This window comes from Orbicella faveolata, unplaced genomic scaffold (genome assembly GCF_042242905.1).
Source record: "Orbicella faveolata isolate gen_17 unplaced genomic scaffold, um_ofav_v1 contig_4, whole genome shotgun sequence".
NCBI lineage: Eukaryota > Metazoa > Cnidaria > Anthozoa > Scleractinia > Merulinidae > Orbicella > Orbicella faveolata.
Window position 1 is genome coordinate 8,569,758 of NW_028301569.1, and position 13,610 is coordinate 8,583,367.

A 13,610-nucleotide genomic window follows, 5' to 3' on the forward strand; every position below is an offset into this window, starting at 1 on the left:
AACGAAGAGGGAAAACATGGGGGAAACTTCGGGTAACACAAGGGAACGCGCGAGAGATACACGCGCGAAATGCACTCGGAAATGCACGAGAGAACGGAACCTCGATCCCAGGGAGTTTACGAAACCTCGACGGCGACGCGGAGGACAACGTCGATTAAAATATGAATTTATAGTTTACTTAGGAATCGCGCGATAGTCTAAAGTCATTTACTTTGTTTATCACTGTCAAACTATCGCAAAACTAAATCCGGAACACAGCGATAAATTTGAAATAAAAATTTGAAAAGGTTCGTGTTCCCTAGGCAACGCAAAATTTGGTCATTTCAAGTTGTTGTTTTGCAGAGGACGGCAAAGAAATGTACCAAGAATTATAACGCACGTGCACAGCCATTGTACTGCTCATTATTTTTTTGTTCAATGACGTTCCTGTTGCCGTTGTCGCCATGATTTCGTAACTTCTACTAACTTCTCCGTGAAAACGCTGTCATTTCTGCTACCCTTAGGGACCGTTCATTTTTTATAAGGTAGGTGGGGCTGGTGGGATTTGGGGGGGGGGGGGGCCATGCGAAAAAAATGGCTTTCGAGGGGGGGCCATCCCCAAAAAATAAGGGAAAAAGGGGGGGTCATGTGAAATATTTTAGTAAAACTTTAAAATGGCATCATGTTTGGATATCAAAAAAATTGCTATAGAATAAACATAGAAGGCAGGATACAAATTTATTACAAACTTTCCTTCTCCTTTAAAAAAAACGTTTGGCGACAAAAAGCATTTGTAGCTACTGAAAAGAAGTATTTAACACTGTTATTTTCGAATGTAACTTTCACTGGCACTCTTCTTCATCTTCGCTGTCTTCGAGTTCTTCGTCGCCGCTTGTGCTGCTATGGGAGTCTCTTTCTCCAATGCTGCAAGAAGCAGCAATGCTTTCCGTCAGAGTGTACTCTTCAGGGTACATGAGGGTGTAAACATAATCTCTGACTTCCTGCTCAAGGTTTGTGGTGATTCTGCTTCTTGCAGCATTGGTAAAATAATTCCCTTCCAAGAGCTGTGCGATGTATGGCCCATCTCTTCTAAATAGGGACGTGGCAACATCCTCAACTTTAAGACACTCTTCCGGGACGGCCGTTCTAGGAGGGTACACAAGGCATTGTGGAAGATCATTTCCTAGCGGGTTTCCAACACAGATTCCATAAACTCGTTGGACGTTGTTTTCAGTCCGCTTCCTCTTTCTTTCATTTGACTTTCTGCGGTTTTCTTTTTTCCTTCTCCTTTTGTTGATGTGCTGTTTGAGTATGCTCTTGAATATGCTGTTATAATTGCTCTTCTTATTTTCTAGTGCTTCCATGTCCTGCGTGACCGTCGTAAACTTAGCTTCTATACATTTGATCTGTTTTACATTAAAACTGTGGGCAAATTCTTCGCAAGCCCATTGGACTGAAAGAGTGTGGAATCGTGTTCCTTTACATCTTTCAATATGACATTCAACTTTTCCACCATTGCTCTGTGCTCTTTGATGGAGAAGTTCAGTTTTCTTCCATCACTGGGCTTCAACTGGTACCCTGGCATGGAAAACTCACTCGCCCTTTCTGAACAGCCATCCGCACTTAGAAAGATTGCTTCTTTTGCTTGTAAGATGTCAAACTGCCTGGATCGTTCAGCTGTAAACCTTTTCTTAAACGACTTGTCGCTTTCGCCATTATTGCGCATTTTGGAATGAGCCTCTTTCATGATGCTCATGTAGTAATGCGCTCTTTTCCCGATTGGATTAACAATGTAGCCAAGGCTTGTTTTCCGGAGACCCTGAGGTATGGTTGTATCATCAGCACAGAAGGAACTAGTGACCTACCAGAAAAGGAAAGACAATTTTTTTTATTTATTATATTGAACTGATATTATTGAATGATCATGGTTCGTGTAACCGTTTGATGTTGTATTCGTGTAGTGAAATGTAGACCTGAGTCAAACGATATATTAAAAGACACATACTATTGTAAAAATGTTCAAACAGTTTTAGGTGCTATCTTCACAATAGGAAAATACAGAAGTTTCTCGTTATAAAAGTGAAGCATACATGCGTTTTTAATGTCCAGATAAAAATAGGAACATTGACCAAAAATTAACACTTACCGGCTCATCTTCTTGTACTTCAACAGCTTTCTGTTTTAACGATCGTTTCTCGTGGCTTTGTAAAATTCCTTTAGAATGCCATTTGTTCCAACAGGGGTCACAAATGCCTATCACTAGAGTAGAGGTAAAAACCTTCCAAATAAAGACATCTGTAAGTTAAATGTAACAATGTGTTTCACACAACACATCCACAGATTTCCAGTTTCTTCACAACACTTCGTACTTGGTTCAGTATCACAATGCAGGAGCAAGGAAAGACTCTGTTCTAGGCCACTGTTACTCCCGTAAGATTGAGAAGTTTATGAATGAGCACTATGAGGAGGGGGAGAACTACAGGGAGTTTCTAAAGTTGTCCTGTCGAGAAAAGGTAGGAGAAATTTGTTCTTTTTGTTGTAAATGGACTGGACCACCCATAGAAATATACCCTAAACCAGTTCCTGACCATTCCTGCCTACCGGAATACCACTACCTCTCCTACCAGAAGACCCCAAAAGAAGGGCGTGATCCAGATGACTGGCAGCCAAGGGTCCAAGCGAAGAAAGAGCGTGGAAGTGGCAGGCTGGTTTTATCTGACCCAGAGAGCGTTGCTCTATTTGCAGGCAAGTTTATTGTCAAATCAAAGTTTCTGGTGGATTATTTTCAGCATCTTGAAGTGCTGGAATTTAAAAGGAAAAAGAGAGCAGAAGAAAAGGCAAAGTTAAGTAGGGACGCAAAAGATAAATCATATGAAGATTATCCTTGGACTGAGTTGTGCGAAGATGTAACCAAGCTTAAAAAGCTACGTGTTCCAGAACTAAACAAGTACTTGAACCACCTCGGGCTGAAGCAACATTTGAAAAGCAGCAAGAGTGAGAAAGGCAATTGTAAGACATTCATGCTTGCTGCAGAAGAGTCCTCTCAGAGCTAGCCAACCAACACTGAGAAATGCCAGGACATTGATACAAAATGACAACAGGGCAAGTGCTGACAGCAGTGAAACGGATGAAAGTGACAATGATGAGTATGACAGTGATACCATTGACTCTGGGGGAGAAGATGACTCAAGTGACGTCATTCTTGCATCCATCAATTCAGACGAGGAAGATGCCAATGAGAGGCCAAATGCCACACGCTCAGGGCGAGCCATAACTAGGAGATCCGAAATTGACTTCTCTTTCTTTTGATTTGTTTTTTAAACAACAGCTCTCTGTAGTATTGGGATTGTAAATATTGTCTTCATAGTGAGCACGATAACGTGAAGTAGGGGGATAATAGAGAAATATTAAAACAGTTGAAATCTAAATGTTGTTTGTTCAATTTTTTTTTTGGGGGGGGGTCATCCCAAAAAATGACCGCCACAAGGGGGGGCCATGTGAAAAAATTGGTAAGCTGAGGGGGGGTCATGCGATTTTTAAATGGTGCTTCCCAAATCCCACCAGCCCCCCTCCCTCATAAAAAATGAACGGTCCCTTACGTTCTTTCTTACACACTAGGTTCGCTGCACGTTCCCTTCTGGCGTGTCCCCCCCCCCCCCCCCCCATTCCCAACGGGTCCCCGGTGGGTTCCTTATTAAGTTTATCGGCAGCATTGTAGTTTCATTCGCCAGGTTGGTGCCCTGATTCGTTTGCTCGTCAGCTTCTCCGTGACAGTTAAGCAGATTCACAATCCCTTTGGTCTTCTTAAGCCTCCTTTTATTTGAGCCAGTAACTGATAGGTGAAAAGTTTAAGAAAGCAGAGATGACTTTGTATAAAAGAGAGCAAATTGAATACGAATCTTCGCGAACATAACAGTGAGTAATGGACTTAACATACAAACTTTATAAAGATACGAGGCTAATTAAAAAACCTGTGTTTTAAATCTTTTTAGTGTGGCACAAAACTATTTGTCGTGCCATTTAGGTATGTTATGACGATGAGGGAATCGTGTGATAAAAAAAATGTTAGTAAATAACAGATTTGTACGTTGTCCACGAAAATGCTCATCTAGCGGTAGCCATGTCTTTATACATTTAAGCCGCTATTTAAGTTCCGAACTTTTGCAGGTCTTCGCCTATTGGATACAACCTAATAAAGAGAGTTTAAATGAAAAAGACATGGCAAGATGGGTATATTTTACGGTCACCCAGGTTTCATGTCCTTTCTTAAAGGGTCCTTTCACTCCTAACTTGGTTCGGGGGACTCCGTTTTTTTCATTTTTGTGTTGAACTCCATTCATCTTGTCTTCGTACAATCTTTTTTCCCCATTTTCAACCAAGTTAAGAGTAAAACGACCTGTTAAGAAAGGATATCAAATCTGGCTCACGGTAAAATATATTAATCTTGCGACGTCTTTTTTCGGAAGGGCGTGTCGTTCAGATCCGTAGGGTGACTCCGTTTTTGTTTTGCATGTTTCGGGGAAGTCTACCTACCTTTTTACGTAAATCTTCTTTTTTTTCCATTTCAACCAAGTTAGGGGTGAAAAGACCTTTTAAACAAAAAAATTAAACATGGCTGAACGTAAAATAAACCCATCTTGCAAAGTTACCATGTCTTTTTTCATTTAACCTCTCTTTTTTAACTTATATCTAATAGGCAAAGACCTGCAAAAGTGTGGATCTTAATTGGGAGGTTATTTCTCTTAATTGGGGAAAGATTTAATGATGGTTTCAAAAAAACTATATAACTTAAGCAAGGTCGTTCATTTTTTTCATAGCACATTTTCCAAAGCAAGATGAGGCCGTCAGTAAAAAGTACACGTCATGTGCATATAGGTACCGTGAAATTTGTTACCCATTTCAAAGAGTTCCCTGTAGCCCAGTGGTTACATTTGCGAGCTTCGTTTTGGAAGGGCATGGCGTTCAACCCCGGCAGGGGGACTCCGTTTTTATTTTTGTGTTGGACTCCATTTTTTTTTGTACAATTTTCTTTGTTTTACTTTTGAACCAAGTTAGGAGTGAAAAGATCTTTTAAGAAAGGATATCAAACCTGTCTGACCGTAAAATATACCCATCTTGCCATTTCTTTTTTCATTTAAGTCGCTCTTTATTAGCTTGCATCCAATAGGCAAAGAACTGCAAAAGGACTGGTCTTAATTGGGAGATCACTTCTTTTATTTGGCAAAGATTTAATAATGGACCAATAAAAACCAATAACTAATGCAAGGGCTTTCATTTTTTTCATAGCACATTTTTCAAACCAAGTGGAAGCGGTCAATAAAACCTACATTTCATGTGCATATAGGTACCGTTAAATTTGCTACGCAATTCAAGGAGTCCCCCTGTAGCCCAGTGGTTACATTTCCGAGCTTCGGATCGGAAGGGCATGGCGTTCAGCCCCCGCAGGGGAACTCCGTTTTTGTTTTTTTCATTTTTGAGGTAAACTCTATTTATGTTTTTCGTACGGTCTTTTTTTTTTTCTTTTTTTTTTTCATTTGAACCAAGTTAGAAGTGAAAGACTAAGAAAGGACATCAAACTTGGATGACCGTATAATATACCCATCTTGCGTTGTCTTTTTTCATTTAAGCCGCTCTTTATTAGCTCGCTTCCGATCTGCAAAGACTTACCAAAGTGCTGGTCGTAATTGGGAGGTCATTTTTTTTATTTATTTGGGAAAGATTTAATAATGGACTTCAATAAAAACCTATCGCTAATGCAAGGTCTTTCTTTTTTGTCTTAGCACATTTTCCAAAGCTAGATGAGGCTGTCAATAAAAACTGCAGTTTATGCGCATATAGGTACCGTTAACTTTGTCATTCAATTCAAGGAGTCCCCCTGTAGTCCAGTGGTTTCACTTCCGAGCTTCGGTTCGGAAGGGCATGGCGTTCAGAGTCCCCAATGGAACTCCTTTTTTTTTTTTTTATTATGTTTGTGTTGGAGTCCATTGTTGATATTTTTCGTACAATATTCTTTTTTTTTTTTTTTTTCAGTTTCAACCAAGTTAGGTGTGGAAAGACCTTTTAAGGAAGGACATTAAACACTTTCTGACCGTAAAATATATCCATCTTGCCATGTATTTTCTCATTCAAGCCGCTTTTTATTAGCTTGTATCCAATAGGCAAAGACCTGCAAAAGTATGGATCCTAATTGGGAGGTCTTTTTCTTATTTGGGGAAGATTTATAAATGTACTTTAATACAATATTATGAGATTTATAAATATATATACAGATTTATAAATGTACTTCAAAAACCTATCACTAATGCAAGGTCTTTATATTTTTTCGAAGCACATTTTCCAAAGCAAGATAAGGCTATCAATGAAAACTTCATTTCATGTACATATAGGTACCGTTAAATTTGCTACTCAATTCAAGGAGTCCCCCTGTAGCCCAGTGGTTACATTTCCGAGCTTCGGTTCGGAAGGACATGGTGTCAGCCCCCATAGGGGGACTCCTTTTTTTCAGATTTTTGTTGGACTCCATTTTTTTTTGTGCAACCTTTTTTTTTTTCTTTCAACCGAGTTAGAGATGAAAAGACATTTTAAGAGAGAACAACAAACCAAACCTGTCTGACGTAGAATGTTTCCATCTTCCCACGTCTTTTTTTTTTAAATTAACCTCTCTTTATTAGCTTGTATCCAATAGGCAAAGACCTACAAAAATATGGTTCCTAATTGGAAGGTTTTTTTCTTATTTTACCTTACCTGTTACCTAGCTCAAATAAGGCCTCCACAGAATGCCTCCAATTTTCTCTGTTGGCTGCAGCAGCTCTTGCCTCATCCCATGTACGCCATCCTGCGCTGTTCCTCTCTCTCTCAACTGTTCTTCGCCAGGTGGTCTTAGTCTTTTTCTTATTTGTCACAGATTTTAAAATGTAGTTCAATAAAAACCTATCACTAATGCAAGGTCTTTATTTCTTTTTTTTTCATAGCACATTTTCTAAAGCAAGATAATTAATAATGAACTTCAATAAAAACCTATCACTAATGCAAGGTCTTTATTTCTTTTTTTTCATAGCACATTTTCTAAAGCAAGATAATTAATAATGAACTTCAATAAAAACCTATAACTAAAGCAAGGTCCTTCATTTTCCAAAGCAAGATGAGGCTGTCAATAAAAGCTACATTTCATTTACATATAGGTACCGTTAAATTTGCTACTCAATTCAAGGAGTCTCCCTGTAGCCCAATGGCTACATTTCTGAGCTTCGGTTCGAAAGGGCATGGCTTTCTGTTCCTGCAAGGGGATCCGTTTTGTTTGTTTTGCTTTTTTTTGTTGTTGTTGTCATGCTTGTGTTGGAGTCCATTGATCTCTTTCGTACAATCTCCTTTTTTTCCGTTTTACCCGTGTTTGGTGAGAAAATTAAAGACCTTTTAAGAAAGGACATCAAAGTCTTTCTGACCTTAAAATACATCCATTTTACCATGTCATTTTTCATATCCAATAGGCATAGTGCTGCAAAAGTATGGATCTTAATTGGGAGGTAATTTTTTTTTTGTTGGGGAAAGATTTAGTAATGCAAGTTCTTTAATTTTTTTCGAAGCACATTTTCCAAAGCAGGATAAGGCTATCAATAAAAACTTCATTTCATGTACATATAGGTACCGTTAAATTTGCTATCCAATTCAAGGAGTCCCCCTGTAGCCAAGTGGTTACATTTCCGAGCTTCGGTTCGGAAGGACATGGTGTCAGCCCCCATAGGGGGACTCCTTTTCTTCAGATTTTTGTTGGACTCCATTTTTTTTCTCGTGCAATCGTCTTTTTTTTCTTTCAACCGAGTTAGAGATGAAAAGACATTTTAAGAAAGAACAACAAATCAAACCTCTCTGACGTAGAATATTTCCATCTTGCCACGTATATATTTTTTATTTAACCTCTCTTTATTAGCTTGTATCCAATAGGCAAAGACCTGCAAAAGTATGGATCCCAATTGGGAAGTATTTTTCTTATATGGGACAGATTTAAAAATGTAGTTCAACAAAAACCTATCACTAATGCAAGGTCTTTATATCTTTTTTTTCATAGCACATTTTCTTAAGCAAGATAATTAATAATGAACTTCAATAAAAACCTATCACTAATGCAAAGTCTTTATTTCTTTTTTTTTCATAGCACATTTTCCAAAGCAAGATAATTAATAATGAACTTCAATAAAAACCTATAACTAAAGCAAGGTCCTTCATTTTCCAAGGCAAGATGAGGCTGTCAATAAAAACTACATTTCATTTACATATAGGTACCGTTAAATTTGCTACTCAATTCAAGGAGTCTCCCTGTAGCCCAATGCCTACATTTCCGAGCTTCATTTCGGAAGGGCATGGCTTTCTGTTCCCGCAGGGGGATCCGTTTTTTTGTTTGTTTGTTTGTTTTGCTTTTTTTTGTTGTTGTTGTCATGCTTGTGTTGGAGTCCATTGATCTCTTTCGTACAATCTACTTCTTTTCCGTTTTACCCGTGTTTGGTGAGAAAATTAAAGACCTTTTAAGAAAGGACATCAAAGTCTTTCTGACCTTAAAATATATCCATTTTGCCATGTCTTTTTTCATATTCAATAGGCATAGAGCTGCAAAAGTATGGATCTTAATTGGGAGGTAATTTTTTTTTTTTTTCTGTGGAAAGATTTAGTAATGAACTTCAATAAAACCTATCACTAATGCAAGGTCTTTAATTTTTTTCGAAGCACATTTTCCAAAGCAAGATAAGGCTATCAATAAAAACTTCATTTCATGTACATATAGGTAACGTTAAATTTGCTACTCAATTCAAGGAGTCCCCCTGTAGCCAAGTGGTTACATTTCCGAGCTTCGGTTCGGAAGGACATGGTGTCAGCCCCCATAGGGGGACTCCTTTTTTTCAGATTTTTGTTGGACTCCATTTTTTTTTTTCGTGCAATCTTTTTTTTTCTTTCAACCGAGTCAAGGATGAAAAGACATTTTAAGAAAGAACGACAAATCAAACCTGTCTGACGTAGAATATTTCCATCTTGCCACGTATTTTTTAAAATTAACCTCTCTTTATTAGCTCGTATCCAAAAAGCAAAGATATGCAAAAGAGTTGATCTTAATTGGGAGGTTTTTTTTTTTAATTTGGGAAAGACTTAATAGTGGTTTCAAAAAAACTACATAAATTAGGCAAAGTCTTTAATTTTTTTTATACAACATTTTCCAAAGCAAGATGAGGCTGTCGATAAAAACTACTTTTTATGTGCATATAAGTTTCGTCAAATTTGCTACCCAATTCAAGGAGTCCCCCTGTAGCCCAGCGGTTACATTTCAGAACTTCTGTTGGAAGGGCATGGCGTTCAGCCCCCGCAGGAGGACTCCGTTTTTTCGTTATTATTATTATTTTTATTATTATTATTACTATTATTATTATTATTATTTTTATTTTTATTATTAAAAGAAAATTATTATTATTATTATTCCTATTATTATTATCGTCCTCACATTCGGCTTGTTTCATTATTATATTATTATTATTTTATTTTTATTATTTAAAAAATAATAATAATAATGAAATAATGAAACAAGCCGAATGTGAGGACGATAATAATAATTTTTTTTAAAATTAAAATTATAAAACAAACTTTATTGAGCGCATTTCCATACAAACTTGAATTTTACATGTATCTGGTAAAAAATTCAGAAATTCTGTTGTTCCTTAAGTTTTCGGTATTATTAATAATTTTTTTTTTCATAATAATCATAATTTATTATCATCATCGTCATATCATATATGTCATGATATCATGGTTACTACAACTAATACTAATACTACTATCATCATCATAACATTAATTAACATACAAATTGGTATATACAAGGTAAAAGTAAGTAAAAGAAATAAACTATTAAAACCTATTTCAACAGTGTTTACATAATGGCTCCCTCCTGGGTTTCAATGTCAATATCGGTATATTACAAGGTAAAAGTAAATAACTCATCTTGGAAGAATTCCCGGCCAAATAAGCATCAGTGAACTGCAAAAAATAACCTTGCTGAATTTATGAACTTTAATCGTCGTTTTGGAGGAAAATCTTGCCTGGTTTCCTGCTCTCGAAATTTCGATAAGTTTCTAGTCCCTTTTTGATAGCTCCAAGTGCTCCAATGATAACTGGTATCGTTTCCGTTCTCATGCCCCACATTCGGCTTGTTTCATTATTTCATTATTATTATTATTATTATTTTATTTTTATTTTTCATATTTGTGTTGTGTTGTAGTCCATTGATCTTTTTGCTACAATGTTCTTTTTTTTCCGTTTTATCCAAGTTAGGTGTGAAAAGATCTTTTCAAAAAAGACATCAACCCTGAGTCACCGTAAATTATACCCATCTTGCCATTTTTTTTTTCATTTAAGCCGCTCTTTATTAGCTCACAAACACTGCCGAATGCATTTTAAAAATGAAGGAGAGGGATTGAAATTGATAAAAAACTGCAAAAAAGTAGATAATATTTTAAAATGACGTGTTGTGTTTATTTCATGTGAGCTCTATATAAACAAAGAAAATGCAAAACTTTCTCAGAGTAAAGCGTGGAAAGGGTGTTGTCTTTAGAATTCGTGACGTGCCTGTTAGCTGATTGGTCTAATTTTATTTTGCATATTCACGATGACTATCGCTGACCTAAGGTGCTTGTTTGCCATTTTGAGATGGTTGCCGTCGGAGTGAGATGTGTACAGTTCCCTTCTACACGAGAAGCAAACTCTTACTTTGAAGAAGAAATGCGGCCACGTTTGGGGAAGGACAGTCGTTTGACACCCATTTCTGTCATTGGTTAGTACCAATTTATTTGCATTCTACCTTCGCAAGTAACATTTCTACCGAAAATACCGGCTCGAAGTCCTGCCCCGTGCGCTCGACGGACTCGGTTTACGTTTCGTCTCGAGCTTCAGAACAACCTCAATGCTTTAGTAACGGAGTAAAACGTACGTTAGAAGCTAGTTCAGGAACCATACAAGACGTTTAAGTTAGTAGCAGGTATTTTTACGAGAGTTTGGCTTTCCTTTCGAAAGTGGCGTTTCTTTGTCAAAATTTGTCTTGTACTTGTCAACGCGCAATCGTGTTTAACAGTTCACTGTGAATTATTTTATTTCTCGTTTACTCTTTTCAGTTTCCACACTGGGGTTTGTTCCGTACTCAATTTTTATCTCTTCTATTTTCAGGGTTTGTCAGCAAGACAGGAGGAGATCAAAAGGATTCAAGCAGGGAGGATGAAGACAAAGTTGAGAATAGCTCTTTAGAATCTGACTAAAGTGAAATCTTTCAGATAATTAATGGCAGTCTTGCAACTAAAAATGTTGTATTAGAGGTCAAAACCTCTTAGTCTAGAATCATTTTGATCGTTTAACGTTTTAATTTTTTTTCTCGACTGAAATATTTGCATTCGAGTGACATTCGGGCGCAGAAAAAAATTTCAATTGGGTAGTGAAGTTTAATTAATTATTTCTGCCATTTTTGTCGGAAAGGTTTCAACCGCTGTCGAGTTATCATCTGTTACATGTTTTCAAATTGTGGGGAGTTTTATTTCTTGGATCGAGCGATCATCAGTTTGATTAAATTAAATCTTATCGGTCGGTATTTGCATGTTTTACTACATTATTTTGTCAGATTTGAGTGTTTTTGATTTTTTTTTCTTGCAAAATTCAGAATTGTTTTGCGATCGCTCAACTCTCCTAAGTTTGAAAACATGTCACTAGGCGATAACCTTTGTAGAATATTTTAAGGTGGCACTACATGTTGAAATCAAACGGCGATAGCAATTGGACTTTAATAACTATAAGTTACGTGAACATGTCAATCAAAAAATTGTGTTTTGACAAAAATTGAGCAAACAATTCAATGCTGAGTTTTGATTTGTCGTGTTCTCCAAGGTTTTAGGAAGGCTTAGTTTCAATCTATGATGTGAATTGCCTATTGGAGGGCAATGCCCTTACTCAATAACAATATCACATGACTGTTCAATAAAAATTGTTTCATTTTGGAAGCTTATTCAAACTCTTGAAGTTATCGATGAATTATTTCTACTTCTCAAATCTTAGCATTTCAGCCAAGAAATTAAAAAGTCTCTTTCAAGGTCGATTCTTCGCTTTGTAGTCCAATTCGCTTGAACATATTTAGTTTTCCTTTTTCTCTCAAAAAGGTCACAGAGCTTCTACAAAAGAAACACGTTGCTATTAATTTATGTGAATTGTAAGTGTTGAAAGGGCAACTTCCTTGCTAAAAATTTACTGATTAATGATCCAATTCATTTGAAAATGCTGTAGCTTGAAGCTCACTAAATTTGCTCAGTATAACTATCAAACAAGTTATATCGTTTCTTCCTACGTCAACTTATTCGTTAGTAAATCTGAGTTTCGTGGCAACTTCTTTCAAGTTAATTTCTAAGTATTGTAAGCATTTGTTGACATGATCACCTATTATTGAACGCTTTTTCCTTATTTCACTCGGCGGGTTTTTTTAGTTTTTTCCCTCTGCTTTTTATACACTTGCGGTAAAATGAGTGAATACTTCTTTCGACGTTTAATGCGTATTGACATGCAGAGTCACCTTGAATAAATAATTTTAGAAGAGGATTTTGGGTTTGTGGATTGATCTTGGTATCAAGAAAGTCACTTGATTTATCGGCAGATGTTGCTATATACATTTCCGTACGGAAACCGGTCGGTTTAAATTGTTTCTTCGGGAGGGGACTAAGCGTATAAAGATCAACCAGAAACCAGATATATCCTCTTGTTTAACTTCCAGCGAGGCTGTAATGAATTATGTCTGGTATCAAGCAACTCTTTCAATTATCGCTTTTCGAAAAATTTAGGTCTAATTGTCTGAATTTCCAATTTTTTTTTGCTTTCATTACCGTCAGATCTATTACTTTTTTGAAATGTAGCTTCAATTGTTGGAATGTTCTAGAGAAAAAATGCAGCTCCGATTTAATTGCCTGATCGTTCTAAAATGTTGCTTTCGTTCGCAACTGACAGACATTTTCACTATTCTATCTTTGATTTACTAAACTTGGTTCCAACTGTCTGATTCTTTGAAAATATTATCGTTATCGTTTGTATTCACTAATAATTTATCATCACGAACGTAGCTCCAATTGTTTGATTGCTCCAAAATTTTTGCGCAATCGTCTGCTACGGACAAAAATTTTCCAAACAGTCGCTATTACTCTATTTCTTTTCAAAACTGCAGTTTCAATTTTCTGATAGATCTAAAATGTCATTGCTTTTTCACTAAGAGTATTCACTATTTCAGCTTTGATTTTCAAAACCTGATTCCAGTTGTCTGATTCTTTGAAAATTTTATGGCCATCATTTGTATTCACTATTACATCTGTTGTCACGAACGTAGCTGCAATTGTCTGATTGCTCTAAAATTTTATCGTTATCGTTTGCTACGGACAAAAATTTTCAAAACACTTGCCATTCGCTCTATTGCTTTTCCAAACTAACTTAAATTGTTCTAAAATTTTATCGCTATCGTTTGCTACAAGAAAATTGTTCAAAACACTTGTTGTACTACTTTTCAATGTTCCGATTCATCTAAAATGATTTTGCTTTCGTTCGCAAATGACAAAGTTTTACACCAGAAGCCATAG

The 13,610-nt window shown here is 36.6% G+C and overlaps 1 long non-coding RNA gene across 1 annotated transcript; it reads left to right on the forward strand.

Moving 5' to 3' along the window:
* Positions 1-4,381: 4,381 nt before the first annotated feature.
* LOC149101330 (uncharacterized) lies at positions 4,382-7,728 on the forward strand. Its single transcript, XR_016203176.1, has 2 exons — positions 4,382-7,012; positions 7,543-7,728. It is a non-coding gene; the product is annotated as an uncharacterized LOC149101330 (long non-coding RNA).
* Positions 7,729-13,610: the final 5,882 nt, after the last annotated feature.